A 17,112-nucleotide genomic window follows, 5' to 3' on the forward strand; every position below is an offset into this window, starting at 1 on the left:
AGCACACACATATTAACCTTTCTGTTGCTGTAAATAGATGATTACAGGTAGAGAACCGAGGCAGCATGGATCCACAGCCTAAAGCTGGGGATAAGAGGATTTAACACTGCTCTGTGTTGTTCAGGTTGTTCAGTGGCAGCAGATCAGACTAACGACTCTTCAAACACCTAATGTGTTCAGTTAAAAGTGAAGGATCCCTTACTGAATATCTATAAAACACCACAGAGATCTCAGACCAATGTACCACAGCGTAGATCCGGTTTAAACTGACTGGAAAAACACCGGCAACTGAAGGTGAATTTCTGGCCTTAGTCAGGAAGAGAAGGTAAGCAATCTAGCTGAGCATTAGTGTAAAGATCTCTTCTCTCTTGATCATTACACATTACACACTAAAGTGTAGTGTTTGTGTATTTTTCAACAGTTTGAATATCAGCTTGCTTTGTAGTCCCTGAATGAACAAGTTTATGTTCCACAGAGTGGGTCCCACACATAGTGGTGACCATGTTTTAAAGCCACTGATTCATCCAGGCCACTAGGTGTTAGTGTAATGACTGTTTCATAACACAAACAAGAATCCTTAGTGACAGCCTCTGCTCTTTAAAGCGCAAAATACCTTCTTTATTTCCAGTGGTAAACATGGCGGAGTTGGAAGCTTCTCCTTTGCAGCATTTTGTGGTGGCCAAGAGGACAATCAGCACGATTTTTGATCAGCTGCTGGACTTTGTTAAAGAGGGATCTGAGTTTGTGGAGGGTGAGTTGACATAACTCACTATTTTTACTTCAGTATGTCTTTAATTAACAACTGGATTTGTGCTTGTTTCTCTGGTCAACGTCTACATCCTGGTGTAAGCTGGATATTTACACTACAAAACCATGGTTAACCCCATGGATCATACCTATATAGCATTTTGCTATTCCTTTTTATTTTTATTAATTTATTTATTTATTTTGTTTGTTTTCAGTGCCTCCTTCAATTGAATTTAAACAGTAATTATATTACATAGTCTTTATATCATAGTAATTGTTTTATTTTCTAAAGACCTTTGGCTACTCAAATGTGTAACCACCTGAGCTTTAAATGCTAACTGATATTTGATATTTTCTTGAAACTGGCCATGGTTTGACAAAAATTTTACCAAGCGCATGTTTTTTTTTTTGTTTTTTTTCATATTTCTCAATGTACAACCTAAAACATATTCCAATACCTGATATCTTTGCACAAATTGTTAGTCTGGGGTGTCTTTTAGTTGAACACACAAGCATTTTTGATGGTAATTTATTACATGGAATATTACTGTGACAAAAATAGTAGCATCAGATGACATATTTTTCTTGATATTCTAAACTCAAGGATGTATGACTAATAAAACTCTGACAGTCACAGCCAATAGTTCACGGCCAATTTGGACAATATCCCAACAAATAAAAATAGTTTTGGTACATTGGCAATTTACTCAGCTGCTTATAATAGTAACAATTATAAAATTCTTTTAAAAATATGATGAAATAATACTTATTTTTTTATTTAGAATCCACAAAATGAAAAATGATTTAAGCTTTTTAGTTTATATTTGGTGATCTAACCCAATATAATTTGATTCACTTTGAATCACTATAAATAAACAAAAAGAGTGAACATAAAAAGAACTGCATGCTTTTGCTGAATGACTCGTTTTTTCCGCCTGCAGACAGCGTGGGTTGACGTCGTGACTCAAAACGAAACTGAAAGTAAACACCGTCATTTATGTATTTGAGCAGTAGAATCAGTTTTAATAGCAGAATAAAACATGCATTTTGAAGGAGCTCCTTGTTTTTTAGCTGTTTTTTTTCCACATTGGATTACTCCCAGGCTTCACAACACTAGCGCTAATTGAAATGGTAGGATCTGCGGTTTCTAACAGTATGCAGAGCAAACATGAGTTATAAACCTAAGAATATAAGTTTTGCTTTTTACAAAGTAGCCCACCATGCTTGACAATGTGTGCTAGTTTGTTTGGGGCATGTCAGTAAGGTCCTACTGTAGGATGTTAGTTCTGTGCACAGCAGTGTTAGCTGCATTCAGCAAATAGCATATTCTAGTCTATTAATAAACTCATAGATCAGAAAATCCAACCATATTTGAGTGGAAAATGTGCTCGGTGTAACCAGATCCACCAGGTTTTTTTCAAAACTCCATTTATATATAATATAATGATATAATTCATTCATTATCTGTAACCCTTATCCAGTTCAGGGTCGCGGTGGGTCCAGAGCCTACCTGGAATCATTGGGCGCAAGGCAGAAATACACCCTGGAGGGGGCGCCAGTCCTTCACAGGGCAACACAGACAAACACACACACACACTTACAGACACTTTTGAGTCGCCAATCCACCTACCAATGCATGTTTTTGGACTGTGGGAAGAAACCGGAGCACCCGGAGGAAACCCACGCGGACACAGGGAGAACACACCAACTCCTCACAGACAGTCACCCGGAGCGGGAATCGAACCCACAACCTCCAGGTTGCTGGAGCTGTGTGACTGCACCACCGTGCCGCTAATGATATAATATATAATAGCATATATCATATATAATATACTAGGAGCCACAAAATAAACTGATAATACTGAGTCCACAATATGTAGATTTTAGCCACAAGTTAATATACTGTGGCCATGAGAAAATATGAATATATTTTTTGGCCATGCCTTATTAAACACCACCACTGTGTCACCCTATGGGCTCAATAGAAACTCACCATAGACCCAAAATCCCTTTTATGGCATGACACAGACTACAATTTATAATTCATTACATTAGCTTTCTTTGCTAAAAAAGAACCCTGCCTCCAAACATGCAACTCAAGTGTTTTAAATGAAGTCACAGTAGCTTTTGCAGGTTGAGTTCAGATTAACCATTTTCTTGTGTTTTGTGTGTGTGGGTCTGAACAGAAACATGGAGGAGTGTGGATCTGGAGTGTGTGGCAGAGGAGGAGCAGTGTGTCCAGATTGAGGCCTGCTCCAGAAAGCTGGCAGCTATTAAGGAGGTCCTGGCTCGCAGACACATGAAGGTGGCCTTCTTCGGAAGGTAACTGAAAGAAAAGCACCCCCCCACACACACACACACTCACGCCCGGTGACAGATGTGCTTAACCTGTGGGACTTCACTGTCTGTAAACAGTGCCAGCTGAGAAGGATGGGTCATTAACGTGTTTGTGTCACGGCCACACTGCCAAAAGAAACGAGACACACAGCAAGAAAGTCTTTATTGTGCTTAGAGGGGCGGAGGCACACACGTCCTGTAGTTAATGAAGGAAAATTGTAATCCTATTATTCCTCTGGCTCTGTAATACAGCAGACCACTGAGGGCACTGCAGTTAACACTTTAACCTTCCACATGTTACAGAGGTCTTCAGCCTAATCTCCATCTGTTAAATCAACGTTGTGGCCAGAAGTCTGTGGACACCTGCTATTCGGTTTATTTTAAAATGGTGATGGTAACTGTACTAACGGCATCTGCTACTCTGGGAAGATTTGAAACATGGCTGTGAGGATTTTATGGCAGCCACATCAGCAAGGCCAGGTGCTGGTTTTGAATGATTGGATCTGCATCACAAACACCATTCCAACTCATCCCAAAGGAATTAGACGGAGAACAATTATATTAGACAAAACTCTTCTGCTGCTTCACAACCAAATTCTAAGGGAATTATTATCCCTCTGACTGACAGTTGGCGCTGGGCATGATGAACTTTGGCTGATGTGTGACTGCTCCAGACCTGTCCTAATGAATTTGAGCTTGTTATTCAAAGTGCTTTAAAAAGAAAACATACAAATGAGATATAAAAGGAGATTGGACACAAATTCATCAAAAATATTATCTAATGTTAAAAAAGTAAAATATAAATTGGAAAAATTCATTCATTCATTCATTGACTGTAACCGCTTATTCATTTTGAGTCGCCAATCCACCTACGTATGTTTTTTCTTTTTTGGACCATGGGAGGGAACCAGAGCACCTGGAGGAAACCTGTGCAGTCACCGAGGGAACACACCAAACTACTCACAGTCACTCATACCCTAGGAACTGTGTGACTGTGACACTACCTGCTGCACCACCGTGCCACCCTCGGATAAAATTGAATAAAATATTTTCTTAAAAATCAGTGAAGAGTTAGAAAAACATAGACTGCATAAAATAAACTCCAAGAATAAATAGTAACACACCAAGACCACACAAGTGTTTTATATGAGCAAAGACTTCAGTGTTGATTTGTAGGGTGACATTAAGACAGGACTGGAGTGTGGATGTACGATATGTATGTTATAAAGCTGAGGTGCTGAAGTAGACCCTGGAGTTCAGGTCTGTTTCTGAATGTTTTTGCAGGACGAGTAATGGTAAAAGTACAGTGATAAATGCCATGCTGAGGGAGCGTGTGCTGCCTAGTGGAATCGGTCACACCACAAACTGCTTCCTCAGCGTGGAGGGAACGGACCGAGAACTCGCCTACCTCACCACCGAGGACTCAGAGGAGAGGAGGAATATCAAGGTAGAAAACAGATGAACTGCATCCAAATCTTTGTGGACACTTTTTGAATTAGTCAACTCATTTATTATAAGTTTCACCCACTGTGGACTCAATTCAGCTGCAGCTTGTGTAATTTCCATAGAAAGGCATAAGCTAAACGTCACCATTCTCAATGCCAAGTGTCAGACAGAGGGGTCTAAAGCCCCAGCACTGATTGAAGATGAACATCCATCCAGCAATGATCCAGGACTAGTCAGCAACAGCAATACCCGACCTTAATATTCACTTACCATACTAGTCTCATTGGTGAATGCCATCAAATCCTCACAGTAATGTTCCAACATCTAGTCTAACGCCTTCCTCAAAGAGCACAGTATAGGCCAGGGATGTCCTAAAAGAACTTTTTTTCTGTGTCATTTTCCTGCAGACGGTTAATCAACTAGCTCATGCTCTGCACATGGACAGAAACCTGGACTCTGGTTGTTTAGTGCGGGTTTTTTGGCCCAAGACCAAGTGCGCCCTGCTGAGGGACGACCTGGTGCTGATGGACAGGTATGGACACACACACACACACACACACACACACATACACACAAATACACATATGCAAGCAGTTTCCAAACAGTTCTGGCTGTGGGTCATCAGACGGCTCTCTGGACGAAAGCCTGGCCGCTCTTGGCAGACACTCAGACGTCTGTGAGGCTTAATATGTTGTACACGAGATTAAAATGATGTGCTGATGTAACTAATGAACCGGCTCTGTGTTTGCTCTCAGTCTCTCAGCACTCTATCTGCCCTCCACTGAGGGGGGCTCTCTTTTTATTGACCTTTCAAATGGCCAGAGACAACCTAACATTTATAACCATAGAATAACTAGAATTCTATGTATTAAGAGCCATGAATGTATGTATTAAACCTTACTTTTTAAAAAGCTTTAAAAAAAGCAAAAAGCTCAGTCTGATATTTGGCATTTTTAAATCTCTATTATAAGCATTATTTAACATTATTCTATAACTTTGGTACATAACCCAAAGAGATTAAAATAAAAAAGTATTGCAAGTATGTATTATTTATTTATATTAAGAAATATGTTATTAAATCCTGTCTGTGAGGAGTTGGCGTGTTCTCCCCGTGGCCGCGTGGGTTTCCTCCGGGTGCTCCGGTTTCCTCCCACAGTCCAAAAACACACGTTTGTAGGTGGATTGGTGACTCAAAAGTGTCCGTAGGTGTGAGTGTGTGTGTGTGTTGCCCTGTGAAGAACTGGCGCCCCCTCCAGGGTGTATTCCCGCCTTGCGCCCAATGATTCCAGGTAGGCTCTGGACCCACCGCGACCCTGAATTGGATAAACGGTTACAGATAATGAATGAATGAATGAATGTTATTAAATCATAAATAATATGCTATTATTTTGTTTTTAATGGTTTAATGTGTTGTTGAGTTATCTGCAGTGAACTTGGATCAAGTTTGAAATACAAACCATTCTGTCTATTGAGTTTATCTAAAGTCAGTTTAATATAGCTTTACTCTAGATATTAGATCATTAAAATGTGTTTCTAGATATTGTGTACTTCTCTCTTTTCATCTATCAATGTATATGTCTATACAATTTATTACAAACTGAATCTCAGTCTAAATAAATTAGCACTTTGGATTATTGGATGTCAGTGACTTAAAATTTAACTCGAGCAATTCATTCGATTTTTACCACATTTAAAAAGGTATATTTGTAAGTATATTATGTAATAATAACAATTCTTATGAAGTTCTCAGTATTAATGGATTCTATGAACTTACCTCCACTTTTATATTTTAACTGCTACTGATTAGAAACCTGTGTAGCCATTCTGATTAAATAATTTTACACATGTAGCATCTTCAAAAATGTTTATTTAGTAACATTTGTAGCGGTGCTGAAAGTGGCCCTGATGCTCCTACAGTCCAGGTACAGATGTGACCTCGGAGCTGGACAGTTGGATCGACAAGTTCTGTCTGGACGCTGATGTTTTTGTGCTTGTGGCCAACTCAGAGTCCACTCTCATGAACACAGTGAGTGGAAAAACCTTCACAGCTACATCACATCATCACTTCATCACCTCTCAGATCTAACCGTGTTGGTCTGGACTCTTTGTCTTTGTCTTTTGTCTGTGTTCTACTTTTAAGGAAAAGCATTTTTTCCATAAAGTGAGCGAGCGCATTTCAAAGCCCAACATCTTCATCCTAAACAACCGCTGGGACGCGTCTGAGACCGAGCCAGGGTATCTGGACAGTGTGAGTGAAAATCTTTAGGGGTTGTGCACTGATTTTATAAATAAACAAATAAGTAACAGTTATAATATACAACTGACACTGCAACAAAGTGCTTTACACCTTCAGCAAACAAAAAGAGTCAAAAGAAGGACCAGGCAACAGGTTAAATGAGTTCAAATGAACAAAGAGTCAGGAGAAATATCAGAGAGCATGTGAAAAGTAAACAACAAACACCCCAATCAAATAAATAAATACATCTGGATTTGCTGTATCCACAGGTGTGAGTGTGTGAGTGACTGGGTGAGTGTATGAAATTGTCCACAGATGAGAGTGTGTGAGTGACTGGGTGAGTGTGTGAAATGGTCCACAGGTGTGAGTTGACTGGGTTCACAGATGGGTTTAAACCCTCTCTCTTCATGTTTCTCAGGTGCGGAAGCAGCATATGGAGCGGTGTGTGAGTTTTCTGGTGGATGAGCTGAAGGTGGCGACCCCTGACCAGGCGACTGACCGCATTTTCTTCGTCTCGGCCAAAGAGGCTCTGAGTGCCAGGATCCACAGAGCCCAGGGCATGCCAGAGTCTGGTGGGTTCAGTAAATACCACGTTTTATAAATGAATGGTGTCTCCTTTTTCCAATTTTTGTAGGAGAAACCTTTATGTGGCAGAAATAAATGTGGTAATTAGTGTAGTGTTGTGGGTAAACTGCTGCCTATTCAGAAGACTAGGGTTCAATCCTAAGTTGTTAGCCATTGCCAAGTCCAACCAAAAGCTGGTCTCCATTGATCACACATAACCAGGGAGTGTGAGGGTTAGCACGTGCTTCCTCTGAGACTCAAGAAACCAGACACTGCTTCTTTTCAAACTGCTGCTAATGTACTGCTACTGGACAGTGATAGCAAGCCAGGGGAGAGCGCCAAGTGTCCAGATGTGTCACATCAGCTGACAGACACACACACTGGTTTTACACTGTGAAGCAATGAAGAGATGGTGGACCATCTCACTCACAAACCTGAAGAGCATGGTCAGATATGAGCTTGTGAACTCCCGGTGATTGAACCAGCAGTATGTTTGTGTGTAACTTAAAATGCAGATAGAAATGCATAATTCTAAGCCAAATCTAAACATAGGTGTGTGTGTGTGTGTGTAGGATAAGTATTTTCTGTACAACAAATCGGCCCCAGGTCAAATCTGATTAAAACTGATTATCCCTAATAAATTTGGTCAGCTTTATTATGAAGAGTCTTGGTCTAGCATTAGCATTAGCATTAGCTTCCTACTATTTATAGGATAATTTACAGTAGCTGGATCGAGGAAGGAGTTTTAAGATGAATTGCTGAATAATAATTCTTCAGGTTACAGGGTTAAGGTTCTTTCTTCTCTCCACTCTGTTTTGGAAGAAGCCCAGGAAAAAAATAAAGAATAGCCAAACTGAATATAAGTCATCAGACATTACTAATAATTCATGTGTGAGGTCATCAGAGTCAAACGGTGTGAAGTGTGAGCCTGAATGTGTAACCTCACAGAAGTGAGTTGTACACTGCTGGACTGTATCATGGAGATGAAATTGTGCATGATCTTATGATCTCTTTCTTATTTTTACATTTCTAGGTGCTGCTCTGGCCGAAGGCTTCCAGGAGAGACTGCAGGAGTTCCAAAGCTTTGAGAGAACGTTTGAGGTGAGGTGGTTCAGCTCCAGAATAATCACCGTCTGGACAAAAAAGAAAGACTGAAAACAATTAAGATGAAGGGAGGAGTGAGCTTGGAAAATCCTCTGGAAAACAGCTCCTGGCCCACATCTCTTTGTTATTTAGTCTAGGCCAGAGATGTGTGAAAAGCTTTCTTCCCAGAAGTGGAGCCGTGATGTGATGACTGTCCCTCCCCTGGCTCTGTGAAGTGTGAGATGCTTGGCCTTCCTCATAGATTCCTCTCTGGCGAGGTTTGAGTGCCTCATCCTTGAGATAAACTAGTTTCTACCTTTAGCGAGTGCTGAGACTTCAGCGGAGAACTGCGTGTGGGAGCTCATCCTCCACACCTTGTGTTTGTTTCAGCTGGAACTTTTCTACGGGCCCAAACTTTTTTACAGTTTCAAAACAGTCATTTGATCTTTTCACACAAAGCTTTGTCCAATCTGTTGATGATATTACGTGTTGTAGAGTTAAATCTACAGTTAAGTGCATGGCACTTAAAATGCTGCATTATTTACTGCCACTTTTTTGACAAAGCCTTGACTCTCTTTCACACATAATACACACCTTTCTGTTGTCATTTACATTTTATGTTTTGTCCCAACTGTTTTTGGAATTGGGTTTGCACTGTAGGATGTTAATATTGAAGTAGAATTCTTCTCCTCTTTTTTTTTTTTTTTTTTTGGGGGGGGGGGTCTTGCCTGTATGAGGATATCCATATATTTTTATCAACGAGTAAAATTAAATTATGTGGTAAAAAAAAGTAATTCCAAAACTGATATTTTCCAAAATGTACTTTTCCATCTTCAGTGGGAGGATGTAAGACTTGTGCATTCAAATGTGCATTAAATTTATTTCCATGGGTAATATCCTGTCATTATTCAAATGAAGCGATGGTTTTGCATCATTATGGCATTAATCTGAAGACTCTATTTAACACCAGGTCCATCTCACAGTTTGCATCATTGTTTTCTCTGTGTGTAATGTTGTTTGTAGTGTTTCTGACTTGTCTGTTTCTTAGGAGTTCATCTCCCACTCCTCGGTAAAGACTAAGTTCGAGCAGCACACGATCCGAGCCCGGCAGATCACAGAGTCCATCAAAGCCAACATGGATGCCATTAACATCACATCTGCTGAAAAGAAGTGAGTTCTGAGCTCTTTTTTGGGCTCAATTTAACAAAATTCATTCATACACGGTGGGTAGTGCTGGGTGATAAAGCGCTATCAATTTGTTTCGTGATAAATTTGTGCTTGAAAACGATGATAAGCTTTGGGTAATAGACCTCAATAAACCTTCATTTCTAATCCCAGTTAGCACAGCCAGCTGCACACCAACAGGCGCGTATACTCATGCTATTATGGTAAATGAACAAAGGAGACCGCATAAACATGAGAATACAAGACTATAATAGGTTTAATTCAAGTGTTTGTGTGTGTTTTTTTTTTATTGTTTACAGCTCAGCATTTGGGAGTATTTATTCATTAATTTATTATTTTAATCTCTTCTTAATATTTTAGCTTCTTTAAATTCTTGAGGTGGTAATGCCCTAAGAATGTTTTTATGACACAAGACATAAATATCATTACATTTTTGTGGTAAGAAAATGTTCCTTTCCTTTTGAGTAATGTGGGTATGTGTGTGTATGTGTGTGTATGTGTGTGTGTGTGTGTGTCTTTTGTCACAGTGTGACAAATCTTTAATATTTTGATAAATGTTGAGATCAATCAATATAGAAAAACTTCAAAGGAATAGAAAAGGAATGAGGAAAATGTGGGTAAACAAAAGAGCGGCTCAGGCTCCACGGAAAAACAACACCCATGGGCATGTGGATCTGGATTCATTTTTATTGATGAGGTGACAGAACCAACAGGAGAAACTCTAACATGAACAGATGTTGGACTATTTCTTTTAGGATTTAATGATATTCAGCTCTGTAAACCTGAGTGAGGTGAGGTACTGGCATTGGGAGATTAGTTCTGGAAATCTATAATGTTCACATACAGTCAAATGTGCACATGCAGCTTGTATAATCTCCATAGAAAAGAATTAAAAGAGAAATGGATGCTCCTAAAGTCACCTTGCTCAATGGCAAGTGTTGGCTAGAGGGGTATATCCACCCACTCCCCCAGCATCAGCTTGTGGAGCAGTGGGACTGAGTTCTCTGGAGTGATGTTCATGATACTCATGGATTTTGTAGCTCCAGCTGAAGGTGAGAAGCTGAAGTCTTTGGACCTCTCTCTTCAGGGTTCTGTCTCTGGAGGAAAGAGAGGCTCTCCTGGATCGCCTGGAGTTTGTGCGCAATCAGCTCAATTTCCTGACTGAGGAAACCAAAGACAGGATCAAGGTCATTGCTGATGACGTCTCAGCCAAGGTACAGAGCCACATGAGCAGATAGAGTTCACTGTTTCCAAGAAAAGCTGTAAGATTTGCAGATTGCTTAATTTTACTGCTGTTATTCTTCAGGTCGCTAGTGCCTTGCTGGAGGAGATTCACATCTTGTCTGTAATAGTGGATGAGTTCTGCTCAGATTTCAGCCCTGCACCTGATGCCTTGGCCATGTACAAAGCTGTGAGTCCCAGTAAATACTCTCTTCTGATGTCCGAGTCATTCACGAGTGTATTCAAAAAATTCAGAAGATGTTTCCTCACCATTTGCTGCTCTCCAGTCTGTTTTTGTGCTGAAAACCAGTCTGATGTGTTTACAAAGGCCCATTGTCTATAAATGAGTGAACCCAGTAAACATTTAGCAGTTGATTCAACGTTAAAATAACGTAATGACTGCCGTCTAATCAACGTTCTCCTAAGGTTGAAAATGAAAGTTGAAAAGACATCCAAACACAGACATTGAAAAGACGACTATTAGACGTATTTTGGACGTACATTGACGTTATTAATTGGTCACCACTTAACTAACTTATTAAGATGGATTTTGGACGTCCATTTACGTTTAAAATATGTTCTTGACGGACAGACTACTTTTAGACCTATGTTCATGTTTAATTTGTCACTGAGGATTCTAAAACGTCGCCGCCTTAAGAGGATTTCACAGGAAGCGTCTTAAAGTCTGGTCACTGTGTAGAGTCTGGGAAATGATGATAGATATGTGATTATTTAAGCCCCAGCACAGAAGTTTTGAATTGTTGATATTTAGTTGCAACAATTTAGTTAATGTGTTGTAGATATTTAGTTAATGTGTTGTAGATATTTAGTTAATGTGTTGTAGATATTTAGTTAATGTGTTGTAGATATTTAGTTAATGTGTTGGCCAGTTCTTAACCCAGGTTGGGGGTACAAGGCCTGCTCCACATGACTGTCTGTGAGGAGTTTGGTGTGTTCTCCCTGTATCCGTGTAGGTTTCCTCCAGGTGCTCTGGTTTCCTCCCTGTTCAAAATCACACGTTGGTAGGTGGATTGGCTTCTTGAACCTGTCCATAAGTATGAGTGTGTGAGTGTGTGTCACCCTGTGGAGGACTGGTGCCCCCTCCAGGGTGTGTTCCCGCCTTGTGCCTAGTGATTCCGGGTAGGCTCCGGACCCACCACATACCTGAACTGGATAAGCAGTTACAGACAATGAATGAATGAACAGTTCTTAAACTGATTTTAGTTGTTTCAGAAATCTCCTTAAATGGTATCTCTGCTTGATGCATGCCACTAATTTAATCTTTCTGAAACAGATTAATGCCTTTTCCATGACCACAGGATGGACCACGACCACTGCATCAGTTAGAGTTGAATAACTTGTTGCCAGCTGAAACATAATCACCCATGCAGTAATTAACTAATGGGAGGCTCTTACCTAATTGCTCAGTTAAATCCGGGGGTTGGGGGGGGCAGTTGCTCTATATTGAAATATATTTAAACTTCTTTTTACAGAAAATGATTGCGTACATAGAGCAGAGGATGGTGAGGAACCTGGCACTTCGATGCTCCAGCAGCATTGGGGGTTTTGTGCTCTCATCTCAGAGAGACTTTATAGGTACAAGCAAACACAAATGGACCGATTGATATGTTAGTTTCTCACATGTACACATACTGTTTATTTGATCAATTTAACAAACTGGTGCTAAACACAAACACTATCCTGATATGTAAATGTAATTCATTTTATATTTAATATTTGTCTAATATCTTCATATATATATATATATATATATATATATGTGTGTGTGTGTGTGTGTGTGTGTGTGTGTGTGTATTTAGGAAATTAACCAAACATGTAATTTGACTAGTGATGTCATAATCAGGCTATGACGCTGTATCTTTGTAGATTGTATATTGATTGATAAATACAGCAAGAGAAATGAGAAATGCTAATGGTCTTCTCACATTAACATTCAAGTTAATAATGTTGTTCAATGTCCTGAGCAGTGACTATTTTGGCTGACAGCATTGGTGTATAACTATATGGTTATTATCAATATATATATAAGGTTCAAAGACTATTGTCCATTGCCTATCCTCTCCTCTAGACACCATCAGTCCTCTGCTGCCCCCTGCTGCCCGATGTCACCTGCACATGCACCTTCCAAGCAGGAGGTTTGAGATGAACTATGAGCTGAACATAAACACTCTCTGTGCGGACTTCCAGGAGGACATAGAATTTCAGTTTTCTCTCGGCTGGACGGCACTGGTCAACCGTTTCCTTGGGCCGGCTAAAGCCAAGCAGGCTCTGACCATTCTGGACAAGAACCTCAGAGTAAAGCATATATGACCAACTGTTTTCTTGTGTGTGTTTGTGTGTGTGTGTGTGTTTGGAGGTGGGGGTTGATATAGGGCACAGATATTCTCTGTGTCACTTTGACCCAGTTTGACTTCTCTGAAGAAGAGTTTTCGCCAAAACATCTTTTGCTGCCTTGGAGCTCAACACACATGGAGGAGAATATTATCTGCCCAGTTATGTTATCTCAGCATACAAATAACCCACACTGGAGTGTGATGGGAGAGGGAGGGTGCCTCTAACATACGTGGACTATGATTACATGTAAAAACTTTCTGTGCAGACACGTCGAGAGGATTACACTCTGCAGACGTAACTGTTATCTTAAATTCTGAGTTAAATTCCTTTAATTCTTATTGTTGTTATTTGCCTCTGATCTCAGGCGTCCTCTCACTGTGCTCCAGTTGGAACCCATGCCCAGGAGGAGATTGCCGTTTCCATGGCGAACGGACTGGCCTCGCTCACCTCCCGGGCGTCCATGAGTGTACTGGCCATTGGTGGAGTGGTAATGTACTATATCTGTCCAAACCTTTTTAGCACCCATTTACCTGTGAAGATTTGATAGCCTTCAGTCATAAGGTCATGTATGGATGTTGGATGATTAGTTCTGGATCACAAACATCACTCCAGCTCATCCCAAAGGTATTGGATGGAACTCTATCACTCCAGTGAACATAGATGCAGTAATTTACAGCCCAGTACTGAGAAGGGTTATACCTCTCTAGACATTAGCTGGTATGTGCAGCTGCTCCAAACATTGTATACACACAATGTTTTCACCTTAAAGGGATAGTTGGAACAGTGTAAGGTGTTGGTCTTCTTGCAGGTGTGGCGCTCGGTGGGCTGGAGGTTCATTGTCTTTTCGGTAAGCCTCTACGGTCTGCTGTACTTATACGAGAAGCTGACATGGACCAACAGCTCCAGAGAAAAAGCCCTGAAGCAGCAGTTTGTGGATTTCGCCACTCAGAGGCTGCAGGCAATCTCCCATATCACCAGCAGCAACTGTGGCCTCCAGGTCCAACAGTGAGTGGACAATCCAGTGATCAAACATTTTTCTTAATAGCAATAAAGCGCACTAGACATATTTAACTGTTCCTCCATCCTATATTAGCACCAGACTTGAACAACTGCTGCTTTGAACAACGCCTTTTACACTCGAGATAATGCGTGAGAAGGAGTCTAGCCATTCACTTGTAACATAACAGAGGATTAGTAACACCTACAATAACAGTAACTTTTTTCAGAAGGCTTTAAACTATTGGTTGGTAGAATTCTTTGAGGATTTGATGGCATTCAGCCAGGAAGATCTAACCATCTGAATCACAAACCGCACTCAGGCTTCATTGCAAAGGCACTGGATAGAGCACTCTAGAGAAACACTTGTATCCATACTTCACAAAAGCTGGATTCACCGTTTAAAAAGGGAGAATACACACATTCACACCTAGAGTATATCATCCGAACCGAAGGTCACTGTCTGTGTTTTTGCGCAGGGAGCTGGTGGGGGTTTTTTCCCGCATGTGTCAGCAGGTGGATAAGAGTGAGATGGAGCTGGAGACGGAGATCCGTAAACTCAATGCCAAGATCCAGCGTCTGGACAGCGTCCAGAAACACTCCAAAACTCTCAGGTACATGAGAGACTGAGCAGGAGTTTACAGAATATACACGCTCATTCAGCACATTGTTGTAGGGCCGGACCGATAGATCATATCACCGATCTGTATTCCCTGTGAATCTGAACCTATTTTCCGATATTTGTTATTATACTTTAGCAAACTATGAGTAATTCATATCTGAATTTTTATTTAAAAATTATATTGTACAGTATCAGTTATTGGAAATTTTGTTTTGTATTTTTATTTTTGTTCATTTCCTGCAGATACAGTGCCTTGCGAAAGTATGCAGCCCCCTTGAACTTTTCAACCTTTTGCCACATTTCAGGCTTCAAACATAAAGAATCAACAACCAGTGGGACACAATCGTGAAGTGGAATGAAATTTATTGGATGTGTCAAACTTTTTTAAAAATGTAAAAACTGAAAAGTGGGGCGTGCAATATTATTCGCCCCCTTGCGTTAATACTTTGTAGCGCCACCTTTTGCTGCAATTACAGCTGCAAGTCGCTTGGGGTATGTCTCTATCAGTTTTGCACATCGAGAGACTGAAATTCTTGCCCATTCCTCCTTGCAAAACAGCTCGAGCTCAGTGAGGTTGGATGGAGAGCGTTTGTGAACAGCAGTCTTCAGCTCTTTCCACAGATTCTCGATTGGATTCGGGTCTGGACTTTGACTTGGCCGTTCCAACACCTGGATACGTTTATTTGTGAACCATTCCGTTGTAGATTTGGCTTTATGTTTTGGATCATTGTCTTGTTGGAAGATAAATCTCCGTCCCAGTCTCAGGTCTCTTGCAGACTCCAACAGGTTTTCTTCCTCATCCATCTGCCCATCAATTTTGACCATCTTCCCTGTCCCTGCTGACGAAAAGCAGGCCCAAACCATGATGCTGCCACCACCATGTGTGACAGTGGGGATGGTGTGTTCAGGGTGATAAGCTGTGTTGCTTTTACGCCAAACATATCGTTTTGCATTGTGGCCAAACAGTTTGATTCTGGTTTCATCTGATCAGATCTCCTTCTTCCACATGTTTGGTGTCTCCCAGGTGGCTTGACTTTTTATGGATATCTTTGAGAAATGGCTTTCTTCTTGCCACTCTTCCATAAAGGCCAGATGTGTGCAGTGTACGACTGATTGTTGTCCTATGGACAGACGCTCCCACCTCAGCTGTAGATCTCTGCAGTTCCTCCAGAGTGATCATGGGCCTCTTGGCTGCATCTCTGATCAGTCTTCTCCTTGTTCGAGATGAAAGTTTACAGGGACGGCTGGGACTTGATAGATTTGCAGTGGTCTGATACTCCTTCCATTTCAGTATGATTACTTGCACAGTGCTCCTTGGGATGTTTAAAGCTTGTGAAATATTTTGTATCCAAATCCAGCTTTAAACTTCTCCACAACAGTATCTCAGAGCTGCCTGGTGCGTTCCTTGGTCTTCATGATGCTCTCTGCGCTTTGAACAGAACCTTGAGACTTGATTACACACAGGTGGATTATACTTATCATCATCAGTCATTTGGGACAACATTGGATCATTCAGAGATCCTCACTGAGCTTCTGGAGTGAGTTTGCTGCACTGAAAGGAAAGGGGCTGAATAATATTGCACGCCCCACTTTTCAGTTTTTTATTTGTTAAAATTTGACACATCCAATAAATTTCATTCCACTTCACGATTGTGTCCCACTTGTTGTTGATTCTACACAAAAAAATAAAATTGTATATCTTTATGTTTGAAGCCTAAAATGTAGCAAAAGGACACTCTTCTCTTCTCGAACTGAGACACACCTAAATAAGACAATTTATGGAGTATTGTTAAAAATGGCTCAGTAGGTAAAGCTGTTTTTTAACTGTCTGAAGGTGTTTACTAATTTCACCATGAACTCTGTTCTGTCTGTAGGAACAAGGCCACGGATCTGGAATCGCAACTGGATTCTTTCTCGGCGCAATATCTAAACACACAGCAGTAGAACTAGAGTAAAACTGACCCCCCAGTGCTGCTCACATTCACTTAAACCTACTCATCATTTTTTACAAATCACTAAATGCAATTCTTTTCCGTTAATGTCATTTTGATTGTCTATGTTACTCCTTAAATTATTTCTATTTAAAAACTGTATTTTTGTCTGTTAATAACAAAATATCATTTCTAACATATATTTCAACCAGAGTATTTTAAAACACGTCTGATTTTCTCCGAAATTATTATTTGTTGCCTATTTCATGTGGTCATTTAGGACTCTCCCATCACACACACTGCCACCTACATGAGAAAGTGAAGGAAATCATGTGTTTCCTCTGACAGTTTTCTGGAAAGTTCAATTTCTTTAACTACTGTTGCTATTA

General features: G+C 40.5%; 1 pseudogene; it reads left to right on the forward strand.

The window, feature by feature from the left end:
- Positions 1–636: 636 nt before the first annotated feature.
- On the forward strand, positions 637–17,068 carry LOC136675876 (mitofusin-1-like; annotated as a pseudogene).
- Positions 17,069–17,112: the final 44 nt, after the last annotated feature.

The sequence above is a fragment of the Hoplias malabaricus genome, chromosome X1, assembly GCF_029633855.1.
Source record: "Hoplias malabaricus isolate fHopMal1 chromosome X1, fHopMal1.hap1, whole genome shotgun sequence".
Taxonomy (NCBI): Eukaryota; Metazoa; Chordata; class Actinopteri; order Characiformes; family Erythrinidae; genus Hoplias; species Hoplias malabaricus.